The 18,345-nt window shown below is 36.3% G+C and overlaps 1 protein-coding gene across 1 annotated transcript in view; it reads left to right on the top strand.

Annotated features, from left to right (window-relative positions):
- TENM2 (teneurin transmembrane protein 2) overlaps positions 1-18,345 on the top strand; it is an 834,696-nt gene that overhangs the window by 328,585 nt on the left and 487,766 nt on the right.

The raw sequence follows: 18,345 nt of genomic DNA on the forward strand, positions 1-18,345 counted from the left end.
CATAGTAGTCTAATTTATTACCACTAATCAAAAAATAAGATCAAAGTTTGATTCTAAATCAATGAGTCCTGCAAATAGTTTGCCTTTGTTTGACTCTATGTGTGTATGTGTGTGTATTCTCTAAATATCAATTTATGTCAGTTTTGTTACAGCTAATTCTTAATTTATTTTTTTAATAGTTATAATCTTTTATATTTTGTGTTGCTGTCATTTTATGATAATAAACACTCTCCTACTGGTACTGATACACCAGAAAAATCTTCTTCACTACCCTGATCCTTTAGCAATGGTGATGGGAATATATTTGGGGAGCAGATGGTAGGTAGGATGTTTTTAAAGATTGGGCAGGTTATGATCTTTTCTTTAAAGAGAAATGGATCTTGGTCTCTGAAGCTGCTTAGTCTAAGTGAAAAGTAATTGATTGATTGCAATTTGAAGCCCAAATTCTTAAAGTAAACTTATAACAAAGCTCCCTTTTCCCTTCTTTTGTTCAGTGACAGCTGCTGTTCCTTGTTTATTCTGACTAAAAACAGGTAGGCAAAAACAGTGGAAATTGGTAGAGTAAATGGTAATAAGCAAAGGGAATAAACAAATATAATTTGTTCTGTTCACCTAAATAAGTATTCTTTCTTTCTCCTATCATCCATAGACTGTCTAAACAATCATTCTGATGTTTGCTATGCATATCTCTAATGAGATATGAGCTGTACCTTATGACAAAGGGTAATATAGGGTAAAAAAGTAAGCTATTTCCAATTTTCTGACAAAAAATACCTCTTCAATACTTTTTATGAGGAACCTTCTGATTTTCTGCAAAATAAATATTAGAGATAACTGGGTCTTCCATTGACAAATGCTTCTTAAATTCTTTTTGAAAATTCTTAGATGTTAACTTGGACTCCTTGCATGTACATCTCTTTACAGAGTTGCTTCCTGAGCAGTTTACAATGGTTTATGGGTGAATGTAAAAGTTTATAGTTTCTTGCACAGAAATAGGTAGCTAATGTTTTGAGTCCCACTTCGCTTGCCTGAAAATTTACAAGAATACTTGGCTGAACGTCACTTTCCAGATAACAAAAGCCTTTGTTTCATTACAAGATGGCTAATATGGGACATACATATATGGATTGGGAAAGAAATAATGACAGAATATTTTACATTTGATAAAAATGCATATTAGCATATTACATTAATTGAATTAAGAATATATAATTTGACACGGAGAATTTTGGAGAAGTTTCTGTTATCTGGCAGATTCAAAATATGCCATTGCCATAATAGGTATCATGGAGAAAAATTCTTCTTGCAGAGACCTATCAGCAGAATGGCTGAAATGGAAGAGTCAACAGAAAAGGATAAGTATAGCCCATTATTAAATTGTAGCTCTGTCGACAATGTAGCCATGGATTTAGTGCAGGAAATGTTGTCCCATTTACTTCAATAAGAAGGGAGAACATCGAAAAATGCTTTATATCATACTAGTTATACACTGAAATATTATCTTCAATACAAAGCATAGGAAATAGTAGAAATCTGTATCCAGGAAACAGATATAATTGTGACGAAACAGCATAGCGTTATACTGTAGCTACATTCTTTCAGGCTGATTTTAAATAGAAACAAAAATAGTTTCTCTGTTGCAGAACGTAAGTTTGTTTCTAGAATTCAAATCTCCCAAGACACATATGCAGGCACCTTTACTCTGAACTGATGGAAGATCTTAAGAATTATTCAGATAAATATAGATCTCACTATAAATAAAGGAAACAGTAGAAACAAATGCTATCACAGATGCTATGTCATTTGTCTTACACATTTCTCCCTCTTTGCTATTTATTTAATGGTTTTTTTTTTTTAAGTCAAGAGTTCAAGACAACATATACAAATTGTCTTTTTGGAACAATATTGTGAATACCAACCTATTGCAAACCAGATGCTCCATATATTATATTTGAAGGCTTTTGCATTACAAAACCACGCTCTGGTACATGTCACATGTGTATGTAATGCTAAGCCATACCTGATAGGTACATAAAGCCAATTAGATGTACTGATGCTAGTTGCAACTTCCTTATTAGTTTAGTTTTGTTTGTTTTTTTAATTCATGTTGCCTAAGTTAAATTTATAGAATATACAATTTTTTCTTCCCCATCTAAATACGGTGCTTATTTGCAAGCAAGACAAAGTCTTTCTAACAAAGTTCCCCTTGACCCCTTTACTTTCGTAGTTTACATCAGAGCAGGGTGGTATTCAGCAGGTTCTGACCAGTTCTGAAAAACTGGTAGTGGAAATTTTGAGTAGTTCGGAGAACCGGTAAATACCATCTCTGACTGGTCCTGCCCTATCTCTGCCTCCCGAGTCCAGCTTATTGGGGGGGGGGGGATTTTGCAGTAACCTTCCCCTGCCCACACCCACCAAGCTATGCCCACCAAGCCACTCACACAGAACCAGTAGTAAAAAAATTGAATCCCATCACTTCATCAGACACAGGTAAGCCTAGGGTGACTGTATTATTAGACTCTTATTTTGAGTCTGAAGGGTGAAGAATGGTTGGCACCAGAATATTTTTCCTCAAATTGTGGTAGTTAAGTCTGAGGATTGTTTTTGCATCGTTGTATTTTGCCTTGTTTTGGTATTTTGTATTGTACAACAATACAAACAACCCCCCCCCCCCATTATGTAAAACATTTAAAGATAACAGTGTGATAACTATGCTATTATCTTTCAGCTCATTGCAATTGGAAAGTGAAAAAAAAAGTGATTTGAGGTCTGCTTATTGCTCTGGGATCTTTTAGAATACCCATTCCTGGTTTAAATTTACCTAATTTAAAATATTTATGATTATATCAGTACCCAAAAGAGGAGCAGAAGGAAAAGGCTCTGCTTTGGGAAGTTATTTATATGGCTTCTGTTTCTCTCTCCTAGACACGTCAGGGTTCAGAGATTATATCCTCCAACTACAAGTAATGCTCACTAAAATAACAATACTTGGGACCAGAAATGTTGTCAATAAGCAATGTAAAGCACAATGTCAACTGATTGTGCTGCTCAGCTATGACATTTCTGGCATTTTTGGTTGCCATTGTTAAGCAACCGGAAATAAGTCAGAAATAAGATGCCATATGCTCTCTGTTTGTGATCTCCTGCTGGCTTTTATGTTGATTTTGCCTATTGGAAGCCAGCAGAAACAGTCACAGATGGCAATCACATGACTTCAGGATGCTGCAATATCATAATTGCCAAGTGCCCAAATTGCAGTCATGTGACTGCAGGGACAACACAACAGTAAGCAACTAAGAAGACTGGTTATAACTGCCACTCATTCAACGATACATGCTTGAATGGTTGCTGAACAAGTAATCATTACAAAATAACTGCCTGAAGTGGTCATTGCACTTTTCCCTTTTGTAAGGAAAGTCCCTTTCTCCCGTGCACAGAATCTGTCCTACATTCAGTTCTGTGTAAAGCAAAAGGGTTATGACTTGCTCATAACCAGTATGTTTTATCTTTGCCAGATTCATTGTACTACGGCTAAACTTGCACAAAGATTATCATTCTGTTCATCCCTCATTCCATGCACATTTGCTTCATCTGGTTTTTTTCAACTATTCAACAAACAAACAAAAGATTTAAAAAAATATAAAACTGCTTGTGGGGGCATGCTCTTTCATTTTTCATCTTCTTGTGGACTGAGAGTAGGTGGCACTGCCAAGTGTCATAAAACTACCCCATAGCATATCAATGGAATAAAGAGGGAGCTCTGGGAAGTGAACAGGGAACGAAGAAGTGCTGTGATACTGACATTCTGGCTTAGAAAACATAGCTTGAGCTATGGTCAACATTTCTATAGCATAGCAGCAACATTTCTTTGGCTCTAGCCTAACTGTAAGATAAGATTGCTGTTTGAGGCTATTGTTTTCTGTTGTCACCATCCATAAAAAGTGGCAGGCATCTCATTATCTCTTTGATCCCCCTACCAGTTGCTGCATTACCTCTTACATTCTGAAATGACAGGTAGTTGGTTAGTGCTGAGAATTTATTACGTTGAAAAAAAAGAGAACAGCCCCTGCTTTTTCTTTTCGAATTTGTTTCAGAGAAATGTAGGCATATTTTCCAATACAATTGAACCATCAGCTTATAAGAAAATAAATATCTCACCAGATAACAGGGGGCATTGTGGGGGTCAAAAAAGGCCAGGGAGTAGAAGCAATTTCTGTTTGTTTGCTTGCTTCTTTCAAACCACCAAGTAGCATTTTGTGCAGAAGGAAAATGGACTACGGTTCAGCATAAGAAAGATAGATAGGACTGACATCAATTGATTTTTGTGGGTCTTTCTATTTGCAATCTACATTATTGACATTGCTGCTGAGATGTTTCAAAGTTGGTAATACTTAAAATGTCAGGAAAATATATTCTATATTGGACAAAAGCAATGCTTAGAAAAAGGGTACTGAAGCACAAAAAGGTTGGCTTTTGGTTAAAGTAATGCTCTTGAAAGGGACACACAATGTAGTTCCCACTTAGACTGAAATATTGCAAATATGATTTTTAGTGTTTTGAAAATGGCAGTTTCGGTACACTGGTGGCTTTAGATCAGGGGTGTCAATCTCGATTTCATTGAGGGCTGCATCAGGGTTGAGTTTGACCTCGGGGGCCTGGAGTGGGCATGGCCAGCTTGATGTCACTCGTGTCGAAGGCAACTATGGTGGTCCGAGCACTCTGCCAGAGAAAACAGGCTCCTGAGCTCCATTTTCGCCTGCGACGGACTCCTGCAACCTTCTGCCAGCGAAATGAAGCTTGGGAGGGCCTCCATTTTCAGTGGACATGTACTGCTGGCCAGTCCTTCATTGTTTCCATGCTGGCCTCGCAGGCCTAATCTAACCACCCCACAGGCCAGATCTGAGCCCGGGCCTTGAGTTTGACACCCTTGCTTTAGATCTAATGTAAATCTAAGAATGCAAACTAAAAACCAGTTGCTACATAGGGTGCTTTTTGAATGTTGAATGCCTGACTAGGTGGCTCAGTGAATAAGACACTGAGCTTGTTGATCAGAAAGATCGGCAGTTCGGTGGTTCAAATCCCTTTTAAGATCTCCTGTGTGAGCAGGGTGTTGGACTAGATGACTTCAAAGGTCCCTTACAACTCTGTTACTGTGTACTAAAGGATGTTCAATCAGTTAATTAACCAGTTGATACAGGATAATATATAAACCTGAGCTCATCTAGCTTCTCTTCTTAATGATCTGTCTAGCTCAGGAAAAAGGTTTTCATGTGAATAAGCCATACATGTGAAAGCCCCTAGATGCTCCAGAATTTTGATAGTTTAGCATTCCAGATTTTCTGGAGGGCTCTGTTTATTTGATTTTCCACATGAAGCATCTTTTGCTGAAGAAATTAATGTTGCATGTGGAGACAACTGTGTCACTTGTCCCTATTGGGAAGTAGTACTGCTCAGCATGAAATGAATTCAGCTGAACTGATAAATTAATACCTAACTTATGATATAAATGGTGTATGCTTTATATCTGGATGTCATAATGAGAATGCTCTCATCCTAATTACAGGTAGTCCTCAACTTAACAACAGTTCATTTAGTGACCATTCAAAGTTACAACGGCATTGAAAAAGTGACATGACTTTTTCACACTTATGGTTGTTGCAACATCCCCATGGTCATATAATCAAAATTCAGAGACTTGACAACTGACTCATATTCATGACGGTTGCAGTGTCCTGAGGTCCTGTGATCATCTTTTGCGACCTTCTTACAAGCAAAGTCAGTGAGGAAACCTGATTTACTTAACAACTGGGTTACTAACTTAACAACTGCAGTGATTCACTTAACAACTGTGGCAAGAAAGGTCATAAAATGGGGCAAAATTCCCTTAACAAATTTTTCATTTAGCAACAGAAATGTTGAACTCAGTTGTGGAGCTCATAAATCAAGGACTACTTGAATTGAAAAATGTCTTCAGGATGTGGCACAATAAAAATCCTCTTCTGGTGATGATGAAAATAATTGAGAAGCTCAGTTCTAGTCTCAAACTTTTAGGACTTCGTTGTTAACGTAAAAATATCAAATTTGTCCAACTAGAAGCCATTGCAGTTTTTATAACGGCCTATTTATATATTAAATAGATGTGCCAAACAGCATCCTAGACACACAGAGAGTATTTTACAGGAATCAAAATGTCAAGCTAGTGCACTAGAACACTTCAGTTAGATTATAGAATCGAATAGCAGAGTTGGAAGGAACCTTGGAGGTCTTCTAGTCCAACCCCCTGATTAGGCAGGAAACCCTATACCATTTCAGACAAATGGTAGTCCAATCTCTTCTTAAAAACTTCCAGTGTTGGAGCATTCACAACTTCTGGAAACAAGTTGTTCCAATTTTCTAACTGTCAGGAAATTTCTACTTAGTTCTAAATTGCTTCTGTCCTTGATTAGTTTCCACCCATTACTTCTTTTCCTGCCCTCAGGTGCTTTGGAGAATAGCTTGACTCCCTCTTCTTTGTGGCAGCCCCTGAGGTATTGGGAAGACTGTTATCATGTCACTCCGACTCCTTTTCATCAAACTGGACATACCCAATTCCATATATTTTATACAGGACTGAGCACATTAGCTTTTTACTGTCACATGGTTATTTGGTGGTAGTGATCATATTAGCTCCAAATAATTATCTACCTCTATTATGAGCCAATAATTTAGCTTGTCGTCCATGAGGTTTGAGGCCAATTTATTGGTAAGATTTAAGGAGAATTTTGGTTATGCCAAGTCTCCCTACCCCACCCCAAAATATTTCCTACTCACTGTCTTGCCCCTCTTAACTGAAATAAACCTGTGAGAAGAAAAATAAAAGCTTATTAGTTACCTGTCTAGGTTTAAGAAGAAACATTGATTCCATTTCTCATCACTGGCACCTCCTAGTTGGATTGGGGAAAAAAATCCTACCTGAAATTGGTACCAGCAATTTTGAATAGATGGAACAAAATTCTGAGTAACCATAAGCCACTTTCGTATATACCTAATCTTAGAGAGAGCAACTCTGAAAAATAGGGACCTAAATTTAATTCAATGAATATGCTGAAAAATACTGCTATTTAAATGGATTTTTAAAATATGCATGTTCCTGTAGAAGAACAGATTTGGTTATATATACATTGTGTTGCAGTGAAGGCTCAGCTTACAGCTGAATGTTTAGTGTTATCATACTTGTTAAATCATGCATAAACTTGAAGTAAAATACGGCTGTACAAGTCCTCCTTCCTGCAAATGAGTAGGTATTATAAGTGAACCTGAGAACCAAAGCAGATATGGTTTATGTATAGGCAATGGGAATTGAGGCTCTAGCAAATTAGAACTCATTTTTTAGTGTTCTCCCCAGCAGGAGTTTAGTGGATTAAAAAAAGTCCTATTTACTTGCCATAAATGACACTGTATTTCTTTCAACAACTCTCTCTGCAAGTTTGTGTGCATTTCCTTTATTAAATGATAAAATCGTTCCTAGCTTTAGATTTTAGTGTGCTCCTGCTGGAGGCATTTGATTGTGAAGATCAGATCTGTGACATTGCCAAGGCAGAGCATTTCTTATCCTTTCAACCTTCTTGGAATCACAGAGAGAGAACAATGATTTTTAAATTATTCTTTTAATGGATATTTTAAAATCACACTATAGTGTTTGCCTTCTTGAGACACTGCAAGACTTTGATATATTTCCCAAAAGATTACACCACAAACAGAAAGCTATCCGCTCATGTGCTCCAGAGACATTGTGCTGCTTAGCTTTAAAGAAAACACTTTCTAGGTGGATTTCTAATGCTTGGCAAAGCTGTAGGATTGATAGGACTTGATAATAAAGTTGTGGGTTTTTTTTTAAGAATTATTTCAACTGTTGTACTATGAAAAGTGAGAAGAGCTTCCCCAGCTCTTTCCCATCAGTGTTCTTCGGTAAAATAGATTGAAACTTTGATCTGATTAAGTTGACCCAGACTCATTTACTTTCTGGAGCCATTCAATATGGGAACATACCCTACCAAGTCCTTACAGTCTGTAATGTTATTAGTTGCAAGCAGCCTAAGCCTACCAATGTTATTATTTCATCAAAGATTTTTAGAAGGCAGTTTTCACTATATTTACCTAGGCATATAGTGAAATTCATTTCCTCGGAATGGATAAGCTAACACTCCTATAATTGTTCTGTTACAAGGCCTTTTTGTACAACGTATCAGCTGGACCAAAAATTTTGAAATGGAAAAGTTGAGCTGTGAAAATCCTTTGGAAGTAAAAACAGATAATATGCAGGTGCAAGAATAGAATATTACTCTTTGAGTCCTGAAAACAGCCGCATCTTTTCCAGGCTTACATTGCTGTTTTAAAACCTGCTCCAAATTGCCTCTGCTTACATATGCATGCAAATCTACTTCTTACTATATGCGTGCCAAGATACTCAGGAAAGCTTTCAAAGCATCTGTACCACACTCAGTAAAAATCTCTCTCCCCCCCCCCCCCCCCCTCTCTCTCTCTCTCTCTCTCTCTCTCTCTCTCTCGCACGCACACATACACACATACACACACACACAAAAACAAACAAACAAACTTTTAGCTTCATTTGGGTACCAGAACTTCACTTCTCCACATCTACTCCAATCCCAAATAATAATAGTTATTATTTGGGATTGGCATAGTGGACTGGATTCAAACAGAACTAAAATCCCTGGGTAAGAAGACCAGAAAAATAATGGCAATAACTCATCCACACAGCAATATTGACAGACTGTGCTTACAGGGAAAATAGGTGGGTGTGGAAACACCCCAGACAGCTGAAAAAAAAAAAAAAAAAGAGGAGATTGGAAGAGTATTTGAAGGACAGTGAATAAGTGGCTACTGAATATAGTACACCTTGAAGGCTTGTTGAGTATTGGAGACACCAAACTTGTCTACATGAAAGACCAAATGAAGAATAGAAAAGAGACATGGTAAGGCAAAGTACTACTTGGCCGGTACATTAAAAAAATAGATAACAAGACCTGGAATGGCTAAGAGCAGCAAAAATTAAGAAAGACAGAGGGATTTACTGTGACTGCAGAAGATCAGGCCTTAAGAAGAAATGAAAACAAAGGCAGAATTGAGAAGACAACTGACATTAGCTCCCTTTCCCTCTCGACAGGTGTGGTTGTTGGTTATTTTAAATGCCTGTTTTGTATTTGTATGTTCCCTTTCCCATTTGAGTTGTTCGCCGCCCTGAGTCCCTATAGGGAATAGGGCAGCATATAAATAAAATAAAACTTCAAACTTCAACTTCATCAAATGCCTGTGCAAAAAATCTGAGGAAATAGTGGACTAATAATTAGTTACTGCAAGACGATCATACAGGCTGTTTATAAACAATACCATGACAAAGTAGAATAATGGTGCATTGAAATAATCTGCAAGAAATACCATTTGCCTACAAACAAGAATGAGTGGGACCACAAAATAGGCAAAGACTAGAAACGGAAGTAGCTAAAATACTCTGGGATTTTAGAATTCATACAGCAAAGCAGCTGCCACAAAACACTCAGTCTTAATAATTGTCCATCAACAAAAAACAAAAGAAAGTCTGGATAATGGACATGGCAGTACCTGAAGATAGCACAATCAAAGTGAAAGAACTGTAGAAAATCACAAAATATAAAGCCCTGCAAATAAAAACAGAACTACAGTGGCTAATGAAAACAAAGATAGTACCAATAAATTGCACTCAACCTTGGGTGCAATCCCAAAATTTCTGGACCACCACCTGAAAACCATTGACACTGTTAAAATTCACTGTCGGTCAATTGCAAAAGGCAGCTTTACTTAGAACCCCTTACATCCTGGTTCAATATCTTTAATGGCATCAAACAACATCTGCCTATCCCTGATAGGTGAATAAAAAATGCCAAGTCTTTTCTATGATTGGTGCCAGCGACCGTAATAATGTCATATGATAAATGAATCAAGAGCAAATGGAACCTTTTCATAAGAAATGCAGTGCAATTTTTAAGTATTCATACAAAGACAGTAAGGCTATAACCATATTTACAATATCTCTGGATATTTCCAATTTAACACTGGATTTTACTATGATATATTTATTAATAAATATTAAAGTATTTAATGCTGAGTTAGAATAAGTTAATTTTCTAAATATTCTTTGTTTAGATTGTGCTATTTCTAGTAGACAAAGGAAGGGACATTTTGATAATTATATTATTTATGCTTCTACATTTAAGTTTAAAAATCTAATTATATGATTGTTGAGAATTTGATCTGTTGAAACATATGTATATGTACTTATTAACTGAACAAAAAATAATCTGGCAGAACTGCTACTCAATTTAGATTGATCATATGGAATGCATATACAGCCTTCTGTTAATCATTTTTACCTTTTATCTTAAATACTGGGAAATTTACTATGTATGGTTGGATACCATATGATGAGGTACTTTTTAATTTTTCTTTGGTTAGATAGTTAGCAAGTTTGGTTTAGGAATGTGTTACTGGACTGAATTATTATTTTAACCAATATATTTTCTGTATTGTAAATGTCCCAATTGTTTATGATATATGAAAAATTGAGATGTAAAAAAATCTAAAGAAGAAAGCCCAGGGTACTTAACCTAGTGAAAGACCAGGAAGGGATGGACAGATATAGTTACTGGTACTGGTATACATTTGTTTTCATTCCTTTTTCCTTTTCTTTTTCTTATCTCATAATTTTAATTTCTTTGTTTTGCTATTTCTTACGTTTTTTTCTTGTTTTTTTTTTTCAAAATGCTCTCTATCTGAAAGTCATTATTGAGAGATGTAGGTAATTATGCTATGAACAGGGACTTTGTCTTGGGGCAAATGTTGAATGATACCTTGGAAAAATCCATTATTTGATTACTTGGTTTTGGCATGACAACCAACCCATCAGTGATGTTTTAAATGAAATCTGTCAGGAATTTTTGAGGAAGCTGATTGCAAACTTCACTTACCCACATTCCATTGGCAGGCCTTAAACAAAATGTTCTAGCATCAATTTTTCTATGATAAAAATAATCTGTCAAAGAAAACCACATTTATTTGTGAAAACGTGACAGAAAAATATAGAAGTAAAGGATGGAAACTTATCAAGGAGAGATCCATCCTAGAACAACAGTGAGAAAAATTAATTAGTGGAATAACTTGCTTCCAGAACTTGTGGGTGCTCCATCACTGGAAGATTTTAAGAAGAAATTGGACAGCCATTTGTCTGGAATAGTATAGGGTGTCTTGTTTGAGCAGGTTTAGACTAGTAGATATCAAGGTCCTTTCTAACTCTGTTATTCTCTTATTCTGTTAAATGTATTTTTGGAATAGGTAGATAGCCTTCAAAAACTCCTTACATTGTTAAAGTATATATAAGAAGTCATGATAACAGGGAACTAACCTATGTTTTGTAAGTTGATTTGCATAATAAAGACAGTTGTATGAGTAAAATAGAGAGACTAAAGATGCTGGGCTTGCTTGCTAGAAGTCAACAGCCCAGGTTTGATACCCAAGAGCCTTGGGACAGGATGGGCTTCTGTTACTTGCCCTGCCTACTTGGCAGTTCAAAAGGTTGCAAATGCAAGTAAACAGGTACCTCTTCAGTGGGAATGTAGCAGCATTCTGTGTCCCTTAGCATATAGTCATTCTGGCCATGAAAATGTCTATGGACAAAGCTGGTTCCCTTCTGTTAAGAGGTGGAGATGGGCACTGCCCCATAGAGTCAGACATGACTGGACAGGAGCAACCTGTACTTTTATAGCTACAGACTTTTTTTTTTTTTTTTTTTTACAAATTTCTAAAAGACTTGAATATGGCTCAAGTGATTGGATAAGTAAATCAGATTTTTTAAATACTGATTTTATATAAGGACTGACAGTCTGTGAATTTGATGTTCATCATATTCAGTGCTTCTTCTGTTGTTTTATATTTCTTTGTTTTGATTGTTGGCAGCTGGTCTAGATCATTTTTCACTGGCAATAGATAGGCTTTAAGTAACATTAATTAATTACTGTTTTTATTAACATTTAATTCTCAAGTTTTGTTCAAATTGTAAAGGCTATTTCTAGCAAAACACCTAATAAAAGAAAACATAAATATTTTAAAATAAGAAACTAGTAAGAGCCAAAGGGACATGGTGGATCTGTTTCTAAGACACTGAGCTTGTCGATCAGAAAGGTTGGCAGTTTGGTAGTTCAAATCCCGAGCATTGCGTAACAGAGTGAGCTCCTGTTACTTGTCCCAGCCAACCTAACAGTTCAAAAGCATGTAAAAATGCAAGTAGAAAAATAGGAACCACCTTTGGTGGGAAGGAAACAGCGTTCAGTGCACCCTTTGGCATTTAGTCATGCCAGCTACATGACCACAGAGACGTCTTCAGACTGTGCTGGCTCTTTGGCTTTGAAACGGAGAAGAGCACTGCCCCCTAGAGTCGGGAATGACTAGCACATATGTTTGAGAGGAACATTTTCCTTTACCTTTAAGAACCACAAATAAAGTAATAGAAAATCAAAACACTGTATTTGTTATAGCCGCAAATAAAATACACGTATGCAAATAACTGGGGGGAAGGAGTGTTATAGCCCAGCAACAGGCTGTGCTTCGCCCGACCAATTAGAACGCAGCACAGGCTGTTGCTGGGCTATAACACTCCTTCCCCCCAGTTATTTGCATACGTGTATTTTATGTGATTGGTGGTTGTAATGACAGTTAAATGACAGTTGGTACCTGAGAGTATAAATACTGTGACAGTTGTAACACATTCTGAATCGCTTGTCACCTACTAATAAACATCTTACTCTCTGATCCATGGCTCCTGCTTCTATCCCTCACACAACACACAATATACAACAGTATTTAACTGCAAGAGAGCGCCACCCTGCCCAGAATGAGTTGCCTTTACTTTTTTCCTAAGACTAGGGACGTCTTAGAAAGTCACCAAATTGTCTTTGCAGATAGAACTTGGACTAGAACTCATCAATCTCCTGGTTTCTAATCTAGTGTTTTTATCTGCTACATAAAGCTAGCTCTCCACCTAGGATAGAGAAAAAATATGCCTATATTACCACATTCTTACTGAATTTCAGAAAACCCTCCTACTTTAAAGATCAACTCTGAGGTGGGGGGGGGAATATTCTTTTCAATAAAGACTATGGGACTACCTAATAATATGTAGTGATCCCATAATGATTATATATTCAGGCCAATATTGCAAAGGCAGAACAATAATGAGAAATCTGTGATTACAGTTGCAAAATCCAAGCATACTGTAAATAATGTTTAGGTAAGTAATCTTTATGTAACATGCCTTCAAGCCATTTATTTAGAAAAAGTTGTTTTTAAAAAAATATTTTGAGTAGTTGGTGACACAAATATGGAATGAATTAAAATGAAATGTATATCTTGTACCGTTTGTTATTATTCCAGATGCTCACACAAATATTACCATGATAGCAATAGCACTTAGACTTATATACCATCCCTTAGTGCTTTACAGCTTTTGCTAAGCGGTTTACAAAGTCAGCATATTTTCCCAAACAATCTGAGCCGCCATTTTACCTACCTCGCAACGAGAGAAGGCTAAATCAACCTTGAACCCATCAAATTTCAGGCTGTGGGCAGAGTCTGCCTGAAACACTGCATTCTAATCACTGTGCCACCAGTGGTCTTAGTCAAACTCTGGACTTTTCAGAAAATTTTGTATGATCTGGGGGCCGTTTGAGATTGAAAAAGTGGATATAAATCTCTGTGCCAGTAAACCAACCTAAGATATTAAAAGACATGACATTTTGTGATATAGACATCTCGACAGCAAATGCTTCATTCAAAAAGGGTGCAACCTTTTTTAAACTAGATAGAGACCATTAACCCAAGAGACACTTACATTTTATATAGATGGGACTTCAGTTGCTGGCCCTCATCTTTTTCATTACCACAATCAGAATGTACTTCTGCAATTCTGCTGTCTTACACAATTGGGACATATCTACCCCAAAGCTTTCAAACAGCTCAGAAGCAGATTCTGAATAATGTTGGCTGGTTTGGGGAGTTGAGGAATTTATTTTTAACTCTGCAGTATTTACTGAACTTGGAGCAAGACTGGTTTTTATCTGCAGCATTGCAGCTGTGCAGTTTATGGCTATCCTTTTAAATATCAAGTCAATCAATACTTTTTCTGACCTCTAAGACTTCAGTATCTTGTTCATGATATCTTGCCATATGCATAGTTTAGCATGAATCTTTCACTAGCTAGCACAGTTAGTGGAAGAAAAAAACGGCATGTTTGCAAAGCAAAATACTAGTGCCATAATATCGTTCTCACAGTTTGTAAGTGGTTTTTAGATGTAGCAGAAGAATGGAATTTACAACAACTTCCCTGTCCATTCAACATCCATTCAGTAGTCAATAAAAAGACAGATAGACATGTAAAAAGATCATGCAACATTAAGTAAAAACAACTGGAAGAGAAACACCAGCAATTTATTCTACCCCCTCACCCCCCACAATATAATATAATTGAAGGAAATTTTGTTGGTGCTTTGAAAGCATATGGTGTGGACATTTCCTTAGCTGTAAGGAGGGATTGCTTATCAGTCACTGTTTATTTCAAATCTCAGAGAATAACATCATAAGATCATTGATGTGATTTTAGATTGTTAAGTCTCAATTCTTATAATCTATAAACAAGAATATAATGATCTGTTTTTAATCCTGCCCGTTGTCTCTGCTGCAAAAATATTCCATCATATTTTCCATTCCATTCCTTTGCTGCAAGCGCATTCATTTATCCTTGGGGATCTCTGATAACTTTTAATTTGTATTTTCCTTAGATCTTTCTCAAATCTTCACAGAGTTTGTTCACCAGATGCAGCGGTCTCTCATTTTTGCATTGGAGAAACCAAGTACTCTATTAGTCTTTATTTATTGCTCGGCTTTTAGAAGTACTGACTCAATGGAATTTTTGAAGGAAATTATAAAGCTGCTAACTATTGAAGGATGTAAGGGCATAAAGAGTTTGTCAAGGACTACTAGAAGCAGAAGGTCAAGGCTTTTACTATGAAAAATAACAATATAGAGAATTGTTATATATTCTGAATGGATTTAAAATTGTTATTTTTTGTAACAACCATTACAGAGAGAAAGTACTGTGGTTCTCTCTGTCTGTGCGCTAATATGAAACATTCAGAATACTGTTTTAATCCAAACATTTTCTATTATCTAAGGTTTTTTTTTCCCCTTCAAAGTAATATGTAATTTTAGCATTGTAAATAGACCTACTATATCTCTGCTGCAAAAATCTGGAAAGGAGACTTTGCTGTATAAAGGAGATACAGATGACATCTTTGGATCATCTGGTGGCTGCTTGGATTTTGAGGGACATAACCCAATGTAATATCTATTTGTGTATGCAGAGAATTGTACTATAGTTGTATGCTTGAAAGTGATTCAGCATAAATGATTCATATTTCATTCAAGGGCAACCATAGTCCCTTTCTGAAATTCAGAAAAGTCACCAACTTTTTCAGCCTAGAAATAAGTACCCTTGCTTTAAAGAATTTACTCCTTAAAGGTGAAGTACCTCTTAATGCAGAGACATAGTTTTTCAGGCTCTGAGTAAACCTAAAAAGTAAGTTGGGCTGCTTTAATGAATACCAACTATCACTTCTTTCAAACAACATTATCACAGACCTAATGTCTAAAAGTGTCATATATGGAAGCTCCAAAAACTCTTTATTACAATTGCCGTCTTGCAAAACACTTCTTAGGAGTTATCAACTCATAAATGTGAGTGTTGTATATGAATGTTATGTGACAATGTTTCGTTATGGGTATTATCATGGTACAAAATTGTACTACTACTAAGAAGGAAAGCAAGCTGACACCCTGTAGGACATGATAATCCAAAATGTCAATTTAGGACAGTCTAAATAACAACTCTGCCAATATTGCTTAGCATAGAGGTGGCTTTCTAACATGGCAGTAACTCAGCGAGTATCTCAACGTATGTCAGAATAATAACCAACATTTACATCTCTTTCTCCTCAATTATAGTAATATTTGGATATATCTATACCCTGCTTGCTTTCCTTAGTCACAAATCTCTTTATGAAGTTGAAAACATTCCTACAGTGCATATTGTACATTTTATTTAATAATAATGTCCATATATTTTAAAATAGTGCAATAGGCACAATTACATAGAATGTGTACATTTCAACCTCAGTCATTATTTGGAGTTGTCAGTAATAAACATGCTGAGTAAGCCTCACCCTTACAGACATTATCCAAATAATGTTGACCTCTTGTAGACATCAGAGATGTAATCATCATAGTTTTTGCATGTCCAGTTATACTCTGTTGGTTTCCATGTAAGCCAGGATCTTGATAATGGCTCATATGGAAGCCAATGTAGCTACTGCAATGTGCATTAATGTTTTCCTTCTGAAGATGTTATTAGATGTGCCTAGTATTAATTTGCTGCATTGGCCAAGACTAAAACATAGTGAAAAGTCTCAACTATCCTTTCCCAACTATCAGTCATGGACATTCATTAATACCATTAGAGTTACCTATGTAGACTAGAGTAGCTTAATGAAAATGTATTTCATTTAAAGGAGACTTAGTAATAGAGATCAAATGGTATAAATCACTTTGGAGAGACATAGCTTAGATACAGGCTAGAAATCTATTCCATTTTACTTTGTCTTTTTAATTCCCATGTGTAGTTTCAGTGATGCTTTGCTGTGTAATTCCTACCTTCCTGCAGGCGGTGATTCTACGAGTAGACAATTACCGGTGTCAGCAAACATGTGGCAATAGTTCACTGTATTATTAGCTTATAATTTTTTGTTGTTGTTAAAGAATAATTTGAACACATTGGTGTGATTGGAGATAAACCATTTCTTAAGTATACAGAGGCTTACAGAGGCTCTGTCTTACGTTTACAGAGGCTTGGGTAAAAATGTTTTCCATAATTCTTTGACTAAACAAAGATGAAACCAGAGCTGAAATTTGAGTTGGAGAATATTACTTTGTTATTGGAGAGACTATCATTCCACATTGCTTAAGGTAATAATTTGATAATTGTGGCTATTAATTGTTTGTAACAATTGTGATTTGTTTTCAGAACAACAGTGCACAACAAGAAACACTAGCAGTAGAAAATATCTTGTGAACATCCTTCACACTGTTCATCTTCTCGGGATCCCAATTTATTACCTGATTTCATTAAAAAAAAAAACAATTCCCACCTGATGCCATTTTTCCTGGATATTAATGGACATTATAGGTTTTACTGTTCTGGATGCATAAGTTGATGAAAAAACCAGCAAAAAGAGCAATATTTCTGACATTCACCTAGCTTTTTTCTGTTTGTTTGTTTTTTAAAAAAATCCTTTTGTTACTTCCTAAATTTGTTTTAGGAAGATGCTTTGGCTAAGATGCTGAGCTTGTGAATCAGAAAAGTCAGTAGTTCAGCAGTTCAAATCCCTAGTACCACATAACTGAGTGAACTCCCATTACTTGTCCCAGCTTCTGCCAACCTAGCAGTTCGAAAGCCTGTAAAAAATACAAGCAGGAAAAATAGGGACCCTTTGGTGGGAAGGTAACAGTGCTCCATGCGCCTTTGGCATTTAGTCATGCTGGCCACATGACCACAGAGACGTCTTGGGACAGTGCTGGCTCTTTGGTTTTTAAACAGAGATGAGCACTGCCCCCTAGAGTCGGGAATGACTAGCATATATGTTCGAGGGGAACCTTTACCTTTTTAAATTTGTTTTATTGGGCAGGGGATATTTTCCAAAAAAGAAGCAAGTGACAGGAGAAAAAGAATTGTGTTGCCAGTTGTAGACTCGGGGTAAGTAAATTATCAACCACATGGTAGTCTTAGTATGGGATGCAGACCTAGTGAAGAATCATGTGAAGGGAGGAAATGTGAAGAAGAAACTGTGTACATGGGGGCATGACTTATAATGTAGCATCCATACTTTTTGAGTAATTAAGGCAGGTTGGACTGTACGGACTATTCTGATAGATTCTGCCTTTCTATTAGAGTTTTCTTTTCATGGTTGGAAGGAAAATGTGAAAACCCACATGATCCCTGAGCTGCTTTTCCAGCTACCATAAAATTTTAGCAATAATTTGTATTCCTGTGTTTTACATCCCAATTTTGGCATGGTTATACTTCATAATATTTAAAAAATAAGATGGCATATTGTGTATTTGATCCTTTTATTTTCTATAGTCTTACTGCATTAATTTTAGATATGCAATTTTTTTTTGCATTTTCCATTGTACTTTTTCTGCTTGAAT

The sequence above is a fragment of the Thamnophis elegans genome, chromosome 2 (assembly GCF_009769535.1).
Source record: "Thamnophis elegans isolate rThaEle1 chromosome 2, rThaEle1.pri, whole genome shotgun sequence".
Classification (NCBI taxonomy): domain Eukaryota; kingdom Metazoa; phylum Chordata; class Lepidosauria; order Squamata; family Colubridae; genus Thamnophis; species Thamnophis elegans.